This window comes from Vicia villosa, unplaced genomic scaffold, assembly GCF_029867415.1.
Source record: "Vicia villosa cultivar HV-30 ecotype Madison, WI unplaced genomic scaffold, Vvil1.0 ctg.000009F_1_1_3, whole genome shotgun sequence".
Classification (NCBI taxonomy): Eukaryota; Viridiplantae; Streptophyta; class Magnoliopsida; order Fabales; family Fabaceae; genus Vicia; species Vicia villosa.
Genome location: NW_026704939.1, coordinates 336,642 through 354,274, shown reverse-complemented (window position 1 = coordinate 354,274; position 17,633 = coordinate 336,642). Strand labels below are relative to the sequence as shown.

At 32.6% G+C, this 17,633-nt stretch overlaps 1 long non-coding RNA gene across 1 annotated transcript; it reads right to left on the bottom strand.

Annotated features, from left to right (window-relative positions):
• Window positions 1–837: 837 nt before the first annotated feature.
• LOC131621561 (uncharacterized) lies at window positions 838–2,284 on the bottom strand. Its single transcript, XR_009289625.1, has 5 exons — window positions 1,940–2,284; window positions 1,728–1,782; window positions 1,435–1,644; window positions 1,281–1,337; window positions 838–975 (listed from the first exon to the last, which is right to left on the bottom strand). It is a non-coding gene; the product is annotated as an uncharacterized LOC131621561 (long non-coding RNA).
• Window positions 2,285–17,633: the final 15,349 nt, after the last annotated feature.

Here is a 17,633-nt window from a genome sequence, read left to right as displayed (position 1 = left end):
AGGAGGGAGGAGAAAATAGATTTTCAACCTAGACAATCTGCATTTTGTAACAATGCACAAGCAGGCACACACGTGTATATCCTATATTTTAAGACTCAGAATCATATTTCATATAGTGCAGCAATGCAACATGTTCCACCTATAAACATATCAAAATTCAAAACCTTATCTTGTGCACCGGCTAAACCTTTCAGAAATACATGACAAATTATGATTGATGAGAATGAGCACAAGTATATATCAGCAACAAAATGAATTAAACATATGATATAACTTAAGACTAAAAGGAAATCAAAATCCCAACATTTTACTGAACAGTAGTCCTAGTTATGTACCTTGCTGCTGGCTCTGAAAAACATCTACCAAGTTGTTTCTGACGTAGAACATGAAGATCTCCTCCAGGACAATACTCCATGACCAGACAGGACAAATAGACTCTCAAACCAAAACTCTACTGCAATTCATTTCACACGCAATGTTTCAAACACCATAAACTCACAACAGAACAACAATAAACCCGCAATCCAACTTTCTGAATTCAAACCAGTCTTTCGGCAAAATCAAATCTGAAGAATGAACAGTTCATCCCTTTTTTCACCATCTATGCGACATATATGCTTATAACTAAGTTATGTCACTTGTCTTTACTTAAAAATATCATGTTTTTATTAGTAAAGTATCTTCTGATTCATGATTCAGAAAATAGTTCTTCGAATTCACAATATGAATCTCAATTTGATAACCATGAGTTTGACACATACAATCCTAATAAACCCTAAATGCATGCAAATTAATTTGTCATAACAACTAACAAAAGAGGTTTACCATTATATGGAGCGGCAAAGATAACATTAGCTGGAAGCCCAATTCCAAAGCCAGCAAGAGTAACACCAACATTGAATCCAACGCCACAACCAGATCCAACATAGCCAACAACTTCAGGACCAAACCCAGGACCCCATCCAACACCAACACCTATTCCAAAACCCATTCCATAAAAGGCTCCATAAGTAGGATGAACAGGGTTCCATTTTTTATATCTTCTAAATAATCCCTTTATAATCATTACAACCTAAACAAGTGAAAACATTGCAGTTGTAAGTAATCAACAAACTAGCACACAACATGTTTGGTGAAATGACAATGATAAACTTTCAGTCAAAGTACTAAACGAGTGAAGTTTTACTGAAATCACGTTTGGAAAATCGATTTTGATAATCTATAATTTGAAATATACGCGTGACTGAATATGAAATGGAAAGAGAATTGAGAAAACTTACGAGGGGAAATATGGAGTAAGTAGAAATTATAATTTGGAAAACATAGCCTTTAAATTCCTATTTGTAACACAATCATAAACAAAGGATAATTAGTAACAATAATCAACACAAATTTCATCAAAGTTCCTAAATTGATTTCCGGATTCAACCATACCTCTCCCAAAGCATCACCATTAACCTCTTGAGAGATCCTCTTGTCCCAAAAAGCAGGACTGAAATTCACAACACAATTTAGTTAACAGAATAACAAATCTTGTGAATAGAAACAACATAAAAAGTGAAATAGGGGAAGAAATTATAGCTTCATGTCATCATATATTTCCAGCTTCTTCTAGAATCCACTGGTGGGATTTGCAACGTTGAACTGCAAAAACGAATTGAATATGGTTCGGTAGAAATAGCAATAAATCAAAATAGGACGGAAATGTTAGGGTTTGAGAGAAGAACCTTCATGGTGAAGTGTGGATTTGGATCTCAGCGTCTTCGTTTCGCGTCACGGCGACTGAGATAAAGGAAGACATAAATTAGGGTTTTTTTAGTACTCCCTCATCAGAACCATAACAGTTCGGTGAAAAACATTCTTCATATCAAATCTCTATCATCTCATCGCAATGAAACGAAACTAGAGTTTGAAATTAAGCGGAGGTTTTGATGCTAACCTCGTGTGACGGTGCAATAGGATGATGTGTGGGACCTTCGTGCTCTTCTTCTTCTTCGACGACTGGATTGGCCGAAACCGCCATGCGCTTCGACGATTGGATTGCTACCTCGACTAGACTTCGCACACCAAAACTCTGCAACTTGCTCGTTCTTCGCCTCCATTGATGAATGAGGGTCTAAGGTTACGATTGGATTTGGAGGAGAAGGAGGTAAATCTCACAAGTCTAGGTTTAGACGATAATGGAATTGAAGAATGTTGGGTTTTGTTTCCAGGTTTGTTTGAAGGTTGAACGATTGAGATTAGGGTTTTACGCTGGATTTTGGTTTCCTTTTCTTTGCTTGGAGTTAATACTTGGGTCTCTTCTTTCATTTTAATTAATTAATTTTTATTTAATTTTTAATATAATAATAATAATTAATCATAATAATAAAAGGAGGGAAACGAAAAATTTGAGGGAAACGAAAAATTTGAGGGTAACGAAAAGAGGGAAAATCTGGCGGGGTAAATTTTTTTAGGCTTGGGCCACAGTTTGTAGTCAAAATTATAAGGCCGCGGTTTTCCTTTTGCGGCTAAAAATATCTGCAGTTGTCTGACCGTGGCAATTGAAGGAAAGGCCACAGTTTCACACTCCGGATTCAATATTTTATAACATAATTCTACGCTTTGAAAACCCTGGCCAAATCATATATGTGGCCACAGTTTCTGAGCTGTGGATAATTTTAGCGTGGTCGTAGGCCAAAAATGTAGTAGTGGGTGTGTTTGGGAAGCTAAGCAACAATTTGTACTCCAAATTGGACCATGTCAGAATTTAGTCGCAAAAAGCAATATTTGGATACAATTTAACCCTTATTATAATAGGTGTCAAATTTAGAACAAAAGGCAAAAATGAGTTTTCCATGTACATTTGTTTTCTTATATTATAGATAAGGATAAATAAGGAAGAAAAATTGATAAGCTAAAAGGCTATTTGAAATAGCGTATGAAAAATAAGTTATAAACTAGCAAAATAAGCTATAAGCTCGTGAAGAAAAGATCGTTACCAAACAGATCTAAATTATCATATGAACTTATAAGCTATAAGCTCAAAAATATGTCTTACCAAATAGAGCCTTAGGGTGTGTTTGGTTTGAGGTAAATGGAGGAGAGGGGAGGATTATAATAAAATGTGTTTGGTTCAATTTTTAGGAGGGGAGAGGAGGGGAGGGGGGAGTAAAATCCCTCTAAATCACACTTTTTGCGTCTCCCAAATCGGGGGGATTCGGAGGGGAAGGGAGGGAATGTGACTGTTAATATTTAATAAATTAATATATTTACTAAAATACCCTCAATTTTATTTTATTATTTCAAAATTATTATTTTCTTTCGTCTGCTTCTTTTTTTTTTAATGATTTTTCCCTATTTTGCTTATATCGATTTATTATAATTATTCTTTACCTTTAAATTATTATTTTTATTTAATAAAAATTATAATCACTACAATTTTTTATTTTTTATTTTTATTTTTAGGTTTATTTATATTAATTTTTTTCTAAGTTTGTTATGTATTCTATTATATATATTTTTTTTATATTAAATTTTAAACCATTCATTTTTTATTATATATATATATATATATATATATATATATATATATATATATATATATATATATATATATATAATTAACAATAAGTTATTTTATGTATTCAAAAGTTGTTATCAACGGATATATAATTTTGTGTCGAAAGTTATAATATAATTTTTTTAACGTTATGTGGTAAATTATAAATTTTTAATCACTCAATATTACAAATATTATTTATGAAATTTTCACCTTTGAATATCATATCAGTTATATAAAATGTTAAGGATAAAAATGTAAATTATTAATAAAACTATTCCACTCCCCTTGTGAACCAAACATATTTTTAACCAAAATATCTTCCATCTCCTCCCTCGTTTGAACCAAACGTATATATAATTGATAAAAATCTCTCCTCTTCCCCCTCTCATTCCCTCCATTAAAATCATTTCCCTCTCCTCTCCCTCGTTTGAACCAAATAAACCCTTAGTTTAAATCATTTTAAAACAAAATTACAATAAATCAAGTAATTTTAATTAAGTTACAAAAATGGTTTCACAAGAATTTTAACACCGAATAATTGGCATTTATTAGTCTTTTCAATTGAATTTATTCAGTTAACTAGCCTTTATTAAGTCAATTTAACATTTCACAAGTCATATTTCCTCAAAAAGATATTACAAAAGACAAAGACAATATGTAATATATCAAGTTCATGTAAGTTTGTGCCCCAAGGACACATGTTAAAGATACTTTAATTAAAAAAAATTAATGGAGTAAAATTATATTTAAAGTTTTAAAAAATTGATTACAGGTATTCCAAAAAAATATTTTTATAAATAGTTTATTAACTTGTAACTTTGAGATACATGTTAGCATTTACCTTATATCAAATAACATGTAACGCGTCGGTTAGGAAAAGACATTAATATGGTTAACTCCTTTCAAATAGGGGTGGACAAATTGAAATCCACATATTCATTATCTTTTTGTGTAAACAAATTGTATCAGATCCTGTAACACCCCAAATCTACTCCGCAATTAACATAGAAAATCAGAGTTCAAAAATCTCAAAACATGCATCATACTTGAGGTGTCACAAATTAACAACTTAACAAATCACAAATCATGCTCATAATCATAGATACATAACACATACTATGGGGAATCATATTTCATTAAACTTTCAAACCAAATGGTGCATAATATCGCAGCGAAACAATATTAACAACAATAATCAAGCCATGCATGCCACGCATGGGCAACTCAAAAACATCCAAAATATCTCTGTAGGACATAACAACATAATCCACTGAGAGACAACAATATCCAAATATAGTAACGAAACAACAAGACACATGACATAATCAAAACAAGCTAATCGTCCCCCGAGTGTCACGTATCAGAGCATAGACACACCAACTCGAGCTAATAGGTAAACGGCTACTCCACGTCGTTACCTGCACGTTACCAATGGAGGGTAACATTCAAACAGAAGGGGTGAGATATCATTCACGATAAAGAAACGTATGATAATATTCAAAGCATAATAAGGATCTTACATATATCACCACTTCTCATCACATAACATATTACCAACAATATACATCATTCAAACATCTTTTAAAACGGTAACCATGTTAATAAACAAGTACGACAACATATTCTATCCACAATTATGAGTTCGATTCACATCACATCAAACACATATTCAAAACAACATCAAATGAAATTCAAATGTGACTCGACTTATGCAAATGAATGTGGTACCATTCGGAGTAAAACTCCCGTCTCAATCATTGCCATTGGGCTATAGTCGTTGCCATATTTTAGGCTAATAGTCGTTGTCATCTTTCAGGCTAATAGTCGTTTCTATTCTCAGGCTAAGGGACACTTATGCAATGGATGCGACACAATAACACACATCCACATAACACATATTCACAACGTACGACAACATCGTCCAAACATCGACTAAATATCATTACTTTTATAGTAATTCACCACTTCACAATCACATCGCTATGTTGCATCATCATGCAACAATACATCACTTCACCACAACAATCACAAACATCAAACAAATTCATTTAAAGAGAGCTTCAAAAAGGTCCCTAAAGGTTTTCAAATCATATTCATTGGGAAGATCTCAAACTATACACAAGCAGGAATCAATACAAGAACATGTCATGTAATTCACCATTCCATCACCAACATACATAATCAAGATTATCATGTAATCGTCATCACAAGGCACATCCCATTATACATTGTACATGTTAGGTAATCAATTAATAACACATAATGAGCATATAGAAGTAATAGGCATGCAAGTCAAGTCTCAAACAAACAAGAAAATAATTCTGGGCACAGTTCGCGCCGCCAAGAAATGGTCGCGCCGCGAAGCACAAGGCAGAAACAAGTCATTCAAAAATCCATTCAGTTCGCGCCGCCACCATTGTTCGCATCGCGAACACCGAGCAGAAGTGAATTTCTGCGCTAAGTCAGCACAGTTCCCTTTCTCATTCCATCACCCAATTCACAGTTCAGTTCAATTTTGCACACAAAATTCACATACATATCATATATACAACTCATATGTACCATTAGATTCATCAAAACTTCACTAATCATGCAAACCTATGAATTTCACCCAAATCTCAAAAGTTAGGTTTTCACATTCTTTCCACCAAGCATGTCGTAATTCAAAACCCACACATAGAATCATGGTAAGAAGCATTATAACATATCATTTCCGTCAATACATACAACATTACCCAATTGATTTCACTCAAAATCTAACATATATCAAGAAAGTGATTCAATACATATAATCCCTAAATCCCACCATGAACTATCATCATACATCCCTTTAGAATGAAAGAACTCCACAATTACCTTAGGTTTTGGATTGAAGCCAACTCTATCTTCAACCTTGAGATTCTCCTCTTCTCTCCTCTCTTCTCTTCTTTCACCAAAATTCCCAAATGAGCTTCTAATTTCTATTTCCTCTAAAACCCTTGTTTTAGTTAAACCCTTACTATCTTAAATTACTAATGGGCTCTAACTAACACCCCTCACTCACTAATACCGACTTAGGCCCAATAATCAACAACACTTACTATCTTATATTATTTATTAATAATTCCCAAATAAAACAACATAAAATCAGTTAAGCATATAATTAACACATAACTCACAATTAGTTCACATAACACACATAAATAAATAATTAAAGAAAAACGGTCGTTACAGATCCGGTGTTGGGTTGATTCAATTATTTAATTTGGATAGTCTAAAGTTAATTCCATCGGACTCAAATAATTATTTTATCCGTAAAAAATCGAACCAGTTCAAATTCAATTAATATTTATTTTATTTATTTGTATTATTATAGGGCCGACTATAATTATGTTTATAATATTATTAAGTTATTATCATTTTTATAATTTAATGGTGACATTGGATACTCATAATAAGAAATACAATATAAAATTTTGTGTGGTATTTAGTTTGAGGTTTAAAAATGATATAATCTAATTAATGTCAAATGATATTAAAAATGTTATTATGTAATAATAACTTTTTTCAATAATAAAAAATAGTTATTCTTTGAGCTATTCTAAAATTTATTTTGATAGTTTTTTTTTTTAAAGTTAAAAATATATGTACATTTTATAAGAAATGGTCATTTTTATGGATTTATCCCAATAAATATTAAACCGATCAAACTCATCTGATTTATTCGCCAAACTTATCTAGCCGAATCCACCCAAAATTAAAATGTTATCGGTCGAAATTAGGTCTATAGTATATTATTATCCACCAAAAATTAAAATGTTATCGGTCGAAATTAGCTTGTGCAAAACTAGAATTTTTCTTATAGTATATTATTATCTAAAAGATCGTATTATATCTTAGAATATAACTTAATTTTATTGATCTATTAACGATTTTTATAAGTGGGTAAAGAAAAAGAAAAAAGAAAAAATATTTAGAAAATAAATTCTCACTAGTATTAGCTAGCAAGAGAGTGATGATTCTTATAGGAAATTACACAAAAGACCGGTACACCACATCATTATCAGCCTCATGTTTTGCTAGATAGTCAACACACGCATTTCTCCTCCCTCAGAGTATGAAATATTTGACTTTGTCATTCCCTATAAAGACGCTCTTTAATATTGTGAATAATCGCGACATAGTGATGTTAAACATTTACAGACTCTGAGATAAGCTTGATAACATAGTTGAAGTCACAATCACACACACTAGGTCTTTGATGTCAAGTTCACATACCATATGCAAACTATGATATAGTGCCATCAGCTCCGCATGGAGGATGTTGAAATAACCAATATTACTCTCAAAGTCGAGAACTTAAGCAATATCATCATTTTTGAATCAAACTACTAAAGTCTGAGATGACGGGATTACCAAACTACTCCCATCAACATTCAATATCATATTACTACCCTTATGTGCATTCCATGTGATTATTCTCATTGGATAAGACAACTTATACTTGAGAAAACAATTAGTAAACAGATTAGTATTATAATTCATCATGATGAGTTTTAATGTATAGGAAGATACCACATCATTCACAAGATATAGTTTATCCTAGCGCGCCACAACCACTAGCAAGTAAAAAAATGAAGCTTCCATCGATGACATGTCTAATCCAATCATATAAATTATCCCTTTGGATGAATAGTGGGTCGAAGAAGCCAATAGATTTCCAAAATCAAGTAACAAATCACAGTCTCTCAAGTAGTGTACAACTGTCTCAACGTTCTAATTGCATCTAATAAAATCACAAGTTAGTTGATTTAGCAAAGCCATTATCATATAATAATTTGGGATGGAGTTTAGGACAGACCTAACCAGAGTCAAAAGACAAGCTTATAATTTATGTTTCCAAAATGCTAACCTCTGACTTATTTTCTCCTATTGAAACTCAAAGTCCTAGTGTAGAAGACGATTGTGTAACATAGGGAAATCCAAGTATTTCTCTATAGTAAGAGTTCTCTTGATTCCTATGTTAGAGACAATTAAATCCATTTTACTCCTCTTAGTGGTAGCGGAGAAGAACACCTTTGTTTTAGCGTCACTCTCCTTAAGACCAGAAAACATAACAAAACGATTCAAGATATCATAAATGATCCCTCTTGGGAGTTAGAAACCTTCACAAAAACAAGAGCATCATTAGCAAAAAAAATAAATGTGATAGATATGGTCCATTACGAGATAACCGGACTGGTTTTGAATGGCATTCATCGACTGCCCTAATGATTGTCTGCGACAAGAATTCATGCAGGTAATGAAGAGATTGAGTAAAAGAGAGTCACATACGGTAATCCTCTAGTCAAAACAAAATTTGGTAGACATTTCCCATTCCAAAGAATAGACATAGAGGATATAGTTACACAGTGCATGATCAACTTTTTAATAATAGGAGGAAACCAATTTCTCTTTAAACAAAATTCCAAGAAATCCCAAATAAAATTATCACATGCCTTTTAAATATCTATTTTGAACACCATGTTATGTTTTTTCTTTTTAGATTTACGCATAGAATGAATTGCTTCTTGGAGAATAATTGCATTATTAGTTGTACATTTTCCAGGAAAAACACTACTTAGGAAAGGTCCTACTATCTGCTCTATATAAGGATACAATTTATTAACCATAATCTTTGTAATAAGGTTATAAATAGTGTTGCATAAACTAATGGGCCTGAATTCCTTAAATTTTTTAGCATAGTCTAACTTAGAAATTAATGTGATAAGAGTCTAAAAAAGAGAGGTGTGAAAGCTTCCTATCACAAAAGCATTTGATATAAGTTAGAAAATATCATCTCCAATCATATGCCAAAACTGTTTAAAGAAAATACCTTGGAATCCATCTTGGCCATGCGCCTTGAAAGGGTGCATTTGATTCAACACATAAGTAACCTCGTCCCTCGTCACTTATTGAGACCCAAAGGGTGTTAGGATTCTTCTATAAGCATCAGATTCATAGTTGAGTCACCCATACTAGCGGGGCGTATAAGATATGTAAGGCAAAAAAGATATTTAAAAAAATTATTGCTTTTTCCTTAGAATAGTGTCATCATTGCACCAAACACCATTGAGAAGATAAATGTCATGGATTGTAATTCTCTTTCATATGATTACAATCTCCTAATTTAATCCAATCATCTTTAGCCTTTTGATACCAATGAATTTCCTCGTGTGCAAGGATCTCATCATACTCCTCTAAAACTCATGTTGGAGATAAACTAGTATTGCTGGATGTATTCTCTCCAAAGAGCATTGGATACCCATGAGTCTCTTCTCAATGTTGTGCTTCTTTTTGTTAATATTTTCCAAAATTTTCCTTATTAAAATGGATTAAACCTTGCTGCATGTAACACCTGAGGCCGAATATGGCGAGGAGCATGTAATACCCGAGGCCGGAGATGGTGAGGACTGGTCGCCGAATTCACATCATAATGGGAGGGATTTTTGAGACTGTGCAGAGAAGGGATTGCATGGTTGAAGGAAGACTTATAAGGATTGACCGGTACTACCTATACCAACAAGATACATCTTCTTTTTAATAGCCTAACAAATAAGAAATCCACAATTAAGGAGTCTTGACTTATAATAGTATTTAGATGGGTGATCTTCTAGGAAGTTTCTCGAAAAGTGTGTGAGTGAAGAAAAACCATGTTAAAAAGACCTGTGTTGGTTTGTAAGACCAGTAGGTAATCTTGAAAGTATCCTAGAGCGTTACAAATGGTATCAGAGCCAGAACTCTCCCAGTACAATGTGGTTAGGGGACGTACCAAGCCGGTGAGAATGTTACACCAGAGGTTAAAGAGGGAGAGGACCATGTAACACCTGAGGCCAAAGAGGGCGAGGAGTGGTCTCTGAATTCATATTTGAATAAGAGGAATCCTGAGGTTGTCCAAGGAAGGGACTGCATGGTTGAAGAAAATGTTATAAGGATTGATTTGTACTACCTATACCAACAAGATGCATCTTCTTTTCGGTATCATAACACATAAGAATTCCACAGTTAAGGAGGTTTGACTTGGAGTAGTATTTGGATGGGTGACCTTCTGGGAAGTTTTCCATAAAGCGTGTGAGTGAGGAAAAATCATGATGAAAAGACTTGTGTCGGTTTGTTGGGTCAACCGGTAATCCTGAAAGCAATCTGGGGCTATTCACTACATATTTTAGAGACAAGTTAAAATACCATAAGGATAATGGGGTTGTGATCAGAATGAAATTTTCACAACATTTCAACACGTGCCTATGGGAAAGCCATGCGATAAACAATGTAATCCAAGGCCATATCTAGTACAAGACCTATTCAGTTATCAATATAAGGCCTATTCTAAGTGAATTTCTCACCAGTCATGTCTACTTCAACTAAATTATATTTATCAATGATTCAACAAAGGAGGTGCCCTAGAATGATTAAATTTATCTCCTTTTTGTTCACTCGAATGAATGATGTTGTTAAAGTCTCTAATCATCATCCAAACATCATCAATATTATTCCTTCGTTCAATAAGGTGGAGCCACATGTCAAGGGCTCAAGGCGATAAGTTTACACGAGACTAACATAAATTCTAGTTACATACCAAGATGGTGTTCCCAATGATAGATTGATAGTAATTGTATCCATAAAGACATCATGCACAACAATTACAACATTACACCATTCACCTTTAACATCCAAATGCCCCCGAATCGACCACACACATCCACGTAGTGAACACTCACATATCCACCTCTATACCCAAAGGATTTGGTCTCATGAAAACCAATATGTGTTTCTATAACGATTAAAAAATTGAGTATTTTATAATCACATACATCATGTGTCTTTTAGCCTTATTATTATAGGCTCTCCAAATATTTCAAAAGAGAAAAATGACTTCTTTGAAACCTTACTTAACTAGTCAAATTGATGGAGGTGACAAAGCAAGTCTCAGACACGAGACAATTTACGTAGCCGACTCACATTCAATGGGAGTTTCATAAACAACTTAATCTTCTTGAGTAGTACTCTCATCCATAGTTCATTGGTTATTTCCACCTGCCTGAGTTTTCGTCGGTTCAAAATGTGTAATGTTGTATTGTGAGATGGTCTCCAAACCCAATTTTACTTTGAGAATGATGGAGGTGTGTTTAGTAGTGTTAGGCACACTCTTTTGTGTTGGGCAGAAATTAAAAGTTGACCTATTTTTGCACAAAGGTCCACTAATAGAAAGATGTGGTTCTAAAATGGCAGACTTGGCCTTGGTGCGTCAACCCCCTCTGTGTGTTGGCTGACGCGCATCTAGGATAGGTCCACTCTTATCAAATATGTTTCTTGGAAACTGCATCAAGTTGATTGGTTCCAATAATTTTGTTGTCAGTGCTTATTCATTATAAGGAAACATCAATCCCTTGTATTTTAGAGCTCCCTGGATCTCTATGCGCATTATTGAAAAGAACTTTCCCTTGACCGTTACTGACTCTTTTGTTGCATTTTTTTCCTCTACATCATCAGTCAATCACCATGAACTACATTTATTTCTCCATATTCTTTTGCTACAATTTTAGCATTATCTTTATCCACTTCCTGATGCAATTTTGTTAGTCTTTCCTCATGAACAACATCATTCTCTTGGTTGCGCCACCGTGGAAACGACCGACTACATTAATGTGGCTTTTACGGTAATGCTTACCAAACAAACTAATTTACGTTAAACTTGTTAATCTATTTAAAGATAATATGAAATCATTCATTTAAATATCTTCTATGAAATTGATCTTTAAATTTATTAACAAATTATATTAAACTTTAAAAAATGTCTCACTCAAATTGTAAAAAAAAAAAAATCTGAATAAATAACAAATCAAACTTTGTTCTTGGATTTTTCTATTTGGTTAAACTTAGATTTCTTCTTGGCCTGTTTCCAATCTATAAGCAAACAACTTTAAAACAATGACTAAAACGGGACGAAGAAAGTATAAGCAAACATTGTTGTTAATGCTAATCAAGCAAACTTACGTGCACTTTACCTCATACATCCACACACTTCTTTTAGCATTTGATTACTGTTGGGCCAGGCCAACCTCATTTTCTACGTATCCAAGCAATGTTTCACATCATCTCCAAGAGTTTCCAATCCTTTTAGCTGTAAAGGCAAGACTTTATACCTAAAAAGTGTACGTGGGGTTGTACTAATATGGCTTGATGTTGTAACTTCAAACAACTCACTATCCAACAACCAAACGTGCATTACTTACTTTTCCATCCTGTTCTTATGACTCATTTTGACCATTGCATCATTGAATACCATGCATCTTGACTAGCCAAACATGTAAGCCAAGAATTGCAATAATTTAGGTTCTTAAAAAGATATTTGTTCATGTGACTATTAGGTTGCACGAGTGAAGATAGTGAAGGCCCATAACTATGTTTCAAGCGACTAGAGAAAATACAAACAAAAAGTTTTGTATGGTAAATTTTTATTAGAACTATATTAAGTTATTAACAAGACACCCATAGAAGAGAAAGAGAGAAGTGAAATTAATTTTGTGCGTGTGTTGCACTTCAAATTATTCCATAATGACCACAAGATAGTTATTAATATACTACATGAGCTTACAACTACTAAGAAGACTAAACAACCTAATCAATTTGGTTAATTAATTACTTGTGTAACAAGTAATTTAATTAAAAGCTTCTTGATTTGAATTACACTACTCTTATTACTTTGAGCATGTTTTTCTTCTCTTGAAACTTTTTTAATTTTTAGATTTTGTTAGAACATATGCTACCTGATCCTCCGTTCATCAATATGTTAAGTAAACTTACTTTTGTCTACTTGATTTTTAAGAAAGCGAAACTTAATTTCAATGTGATTGCTCCTTTCATGAGCTAAATTTGCAATATTAATTGTTGATATGTTGTCTACCATTAGTTTTACTTCTTCTTTTCTTATTTTCATCTTAATCAATAGAGATTGCACCCACACTCCTTGATAAGTTGCATTGTTGGTTGAGATATACTCGATTTCATAAGAAGGTGGGACCACCTCTGTTTTCTTCTTGGAGCACCACTAAATTGAAGAATTGAACAACTTGAAACCTGTCTCATTGTGCCTTTTCTTTCCACTTTGTCTCCATACGAATCTGAGTCACAAAAATCACTTAGATTATTCATTTAGCCATCAAGTTTTAGAAACAACATGACTTGGTCTGATGCACCTATATTATATTTCATTATTCTTTTCTCTACTTGCATATGTGATAGTTTAGGGGGTTAAATACGTTTTTAGTCCCTATAAATATGCGATCCTGCATTTTTAGTCCCTATAAAATTTTTCTTCAATGAATGATCCTGAATTGGTTTGCAGCAAATTCAAGAACAAAAAAGTAACTCAAACCTCTTAAGTTAGTCATATCAAATTCAATGCTCATGTTGAATTTTATATTCTCAATCTCATTGTGTTTTCTTTTTGTGATGAGTAGATCATTCACATATAGACATATTATATTGAGATTGTTTTGATTCAGTTCTTTCACGTATATTTTATTCTCAATTGTACACTTGAAATAACCAATCTTCTTTAGGAACTCGTCAATCCTATTAACTAGACTCTTGGAGCTTGTTTAAATCTATAGAGAGCCTTATTAAACTTCAAGACATTATCTTATCCACATTTCATAATGAATCTCTATGATTTTTCAACATAAACTTCCTCCTCAAAACAACTATTAAGAAATGCATACTTGACATCCATAACTGAACTAGATTCTATTACAACAAATTAGCCACAACTACCAATAATTTAATTATCTGAACTCTTGCAACTAGTTTAAAAAATTGTGAAGTCAAGTCTAGAATTTCACAAGATTTCCTTTGCAATAAGAAGTCTCTTATGTTTGACAATGAAACTATCTAAAAGGTGCTTCACTTTGTAGACCCATTTGACTAAATTTCTTGTATGTTGACAAGGAGACTAGATTTTATGTTTGATTTTTTTTCTATTACTCTAATTTCTTCCTCCATAGAAGTGATCTACACAAAGGATTAAACATTTTCTACATAGTTGAGAGGCATAACATCAACAAATAAGACTATGTGCACGAAGCGTCCCTCTGGTATGGTCATCTAGTTTGGAGTGACATTATATTTTGGAGACTTCTAGTTGATAATCTAATCTTTTGAGATCTTATGTCCGCTCTACTTGTATAATATCAATTTCATGTATATGACGCTTACTCTGTTGATCATGTAATACAAATGTCATACTTTAATATGGTACAAATGTCAAGTTCAAAATTCATATTCACTGAATTGTGACATCTTTGCTTGTAACAATTCTTGGGGTGATAGGATTATCTTCAAACTTCTTCATTCTTTCCATTGGAATGTCAAGAGCCAAAGATTCTCAAGTGTTTAACGGACGGAGTACGACCAGACCGGATTTTCTATGTAACCGTGTTTAATCTCTTAGATAAACTCCTATAGAGCACATAACATGCATTTGTGACATTTTCACCCAATAAAAAAACAAGTGAAAGTTTCTTTATGTTGATCAAGTGAAAAAGTATCACTATATTATCTACATATGAAATTATAAAAACATTCCTGGTAGGTATATCATTTGCTAATGATTTTGTGAACTAAATTGACTAACATAACAAATATTTAAGGATCAAAGAAACTAAATCGATTAGCAAACTCACTAAAAAGGATACACTCAATGATGTTTTTATAATTTAAATACATTCAATTCAATGTCTATAGTGAGAGTGCTTACCATATCAAAGACAAAAATGATTGTTTATTTATTGTTTTATTTTCTTGAGTAAAAGTACCAAGACCCAATTTGAATTCACTTTGGAAATGGAATGAAGAAGAAGAAGCAACAATCAATCATCAAAAACGCTAAAATTGAACTACAAACATTTTCTTGATATCTAATGCAAAATTGACATCAAGAACTATGTAATATAATTAATCTCTGCCTTTTGCAAAGACAAAACCTTTAATACACTATTTTTATTTAGAATTCTAGTTCTTATATACATTTCTTCCATCAAGATCTCTCTAAATCCTTCAACATTACAAACATATTGGTTTTAAATTGCAACCCCGCAAATGCGACCACAACTCATAATTTTGACCCCTCTAGCCTCCACAACCGCATCAGAGCATCAGAACCACAATTACAATTGTAATTGACCGATTGTAATTGCAACTACAAATTAAAACCATGAAACATACAAAAGATAATAGTAACAAAGAAGAGATCAAAATCTAGATAGTATATATACTCTATAAGCAAAAGGCTAAGAAAACACACAACAAGATCAAATCACAAAGAGTGAGTTCTTCTTGGTTGAGATCTCTACTTGTTTTGAGTAGGATTTGGGATGCTTGGTGGTGCTATCCTCAAGCTTGGTTCCACAACTTTCCTGTTTTGTGTTTTGCTTCCATTTATTTTACCAAAACTTGTTGCAAAAGATGAAGATAGAAGCTCCCTTGACCTTTGCAAACCTATCTTTCTTGAAAATCTTTGATCATGTTGGTGACAACAACAAGAGAATAGAAGAAAGTGAATCAGAACCAAAGTAAACACCACAGCAAAAACTCTGCTTCTAGTGATCTTCATAGTAAATTGAGAAAGAGTAGTTATGGTTTTGAAGAGTTTTGGATACTTGGTTGAGATTTATATGAAAAATGAAAAAAAAGGATGGGGCATGCCTTTTGCACGTGGTTAACCATAACTTGTGTTGCTATTAAATATTGTAAAAAGAGAAGAAAGGGTAGCTACTTAATTAATCATCGGTGTTAAAGTTAATGATATGACTAATGTTATATATTTTCAATTAACAAAGAATGTGAAAGAAAGAAAAATACATAGTACTTTTTGGCATTCTAGTTTAATTTACTAACTAGGTTGAAACCAGGAAGATGCTGATCATGTGACACACAATAGGCTAATTTTGTTGAGGTTCATGTGATTGGACACGTGAATCTGAACTTTTCTTTTTGGAAATCCTTGTTCACATATACCTTTTATCAATCCAAAAAGAGAAAAACTTGCATGTTTTAGTGTTATAAACCATCAATAAAAAGAGAAGAAAAAAATTAAATTTATTTATAATTTAATTTCTTTTCTAATTGTATTGACGTGTTGTGATTAAATAGGAGAGATAAAATTTTATTTTTATTTTTTAATTAATAAAAAATTATGATTTGTTATTTATAAAGTCACATGTTATGTTTGTTTTCAAACAAATATTTAAAAATAATTTTTAATTTAATTATAAATCTTCAACGTTGTTGAATTTCTAAAAACATATGAAATACAAATTCTCGTAGGAATATGGAATATATAGAGACACTTAGTATCGAAAATGTTGAATATCTAAATATACATATTGTTTCTAATTGTCAAGGTGATTAAGGGCAATATGCACATCGCGTTTCATTTGAAATAGATGGTTTTATCCGTCCTTGCAATATAAAGGTCTTCAAATTCATTAATATTTTCACATTAATTTTCATTCTTTTAATGTCTTGGACATTGAAGTGATAAATTTGCAGATTAGTCCTCTCTCTGTCACATCTAAAATTGCTCTGCCACACCAAGATCTTCTTTCATCGTTCATCAAACATTCTCTTTCTACAACGAAATAGTGCGTCGATTGTAAGTACTCTAAGTTCACACCGCACTCCTTATCCTCGATTTGGGGGACAACTTTTATGAACTGATCAAAATAGTTCCACATTGCTTGAGAAACGAGGCAACGGATGGTTTATATACAATACCCATAGACCTCAATCCAATGAAACGTCTTTTTTAAAGGACAAAGTCGTGAGTGTTTTCATATCCAAAACAACCAATACCTCGTAATCACAATGGTGCGGACTTCAAATCTACCGTAAATAGTTATAAAAAGAGTATTTGCTCTCGTGATAATATTTTTGTGTGAGACCAAAAATGGAAGCATTTAGGTGAAATTTTCATCTAAAGAAATCAAGTATGAAGAACGGAACTATGATCAAACATACCAATAATAGAAATTCAAACATTAGAGATATCAAAAACATACTATCTAGAAATCCT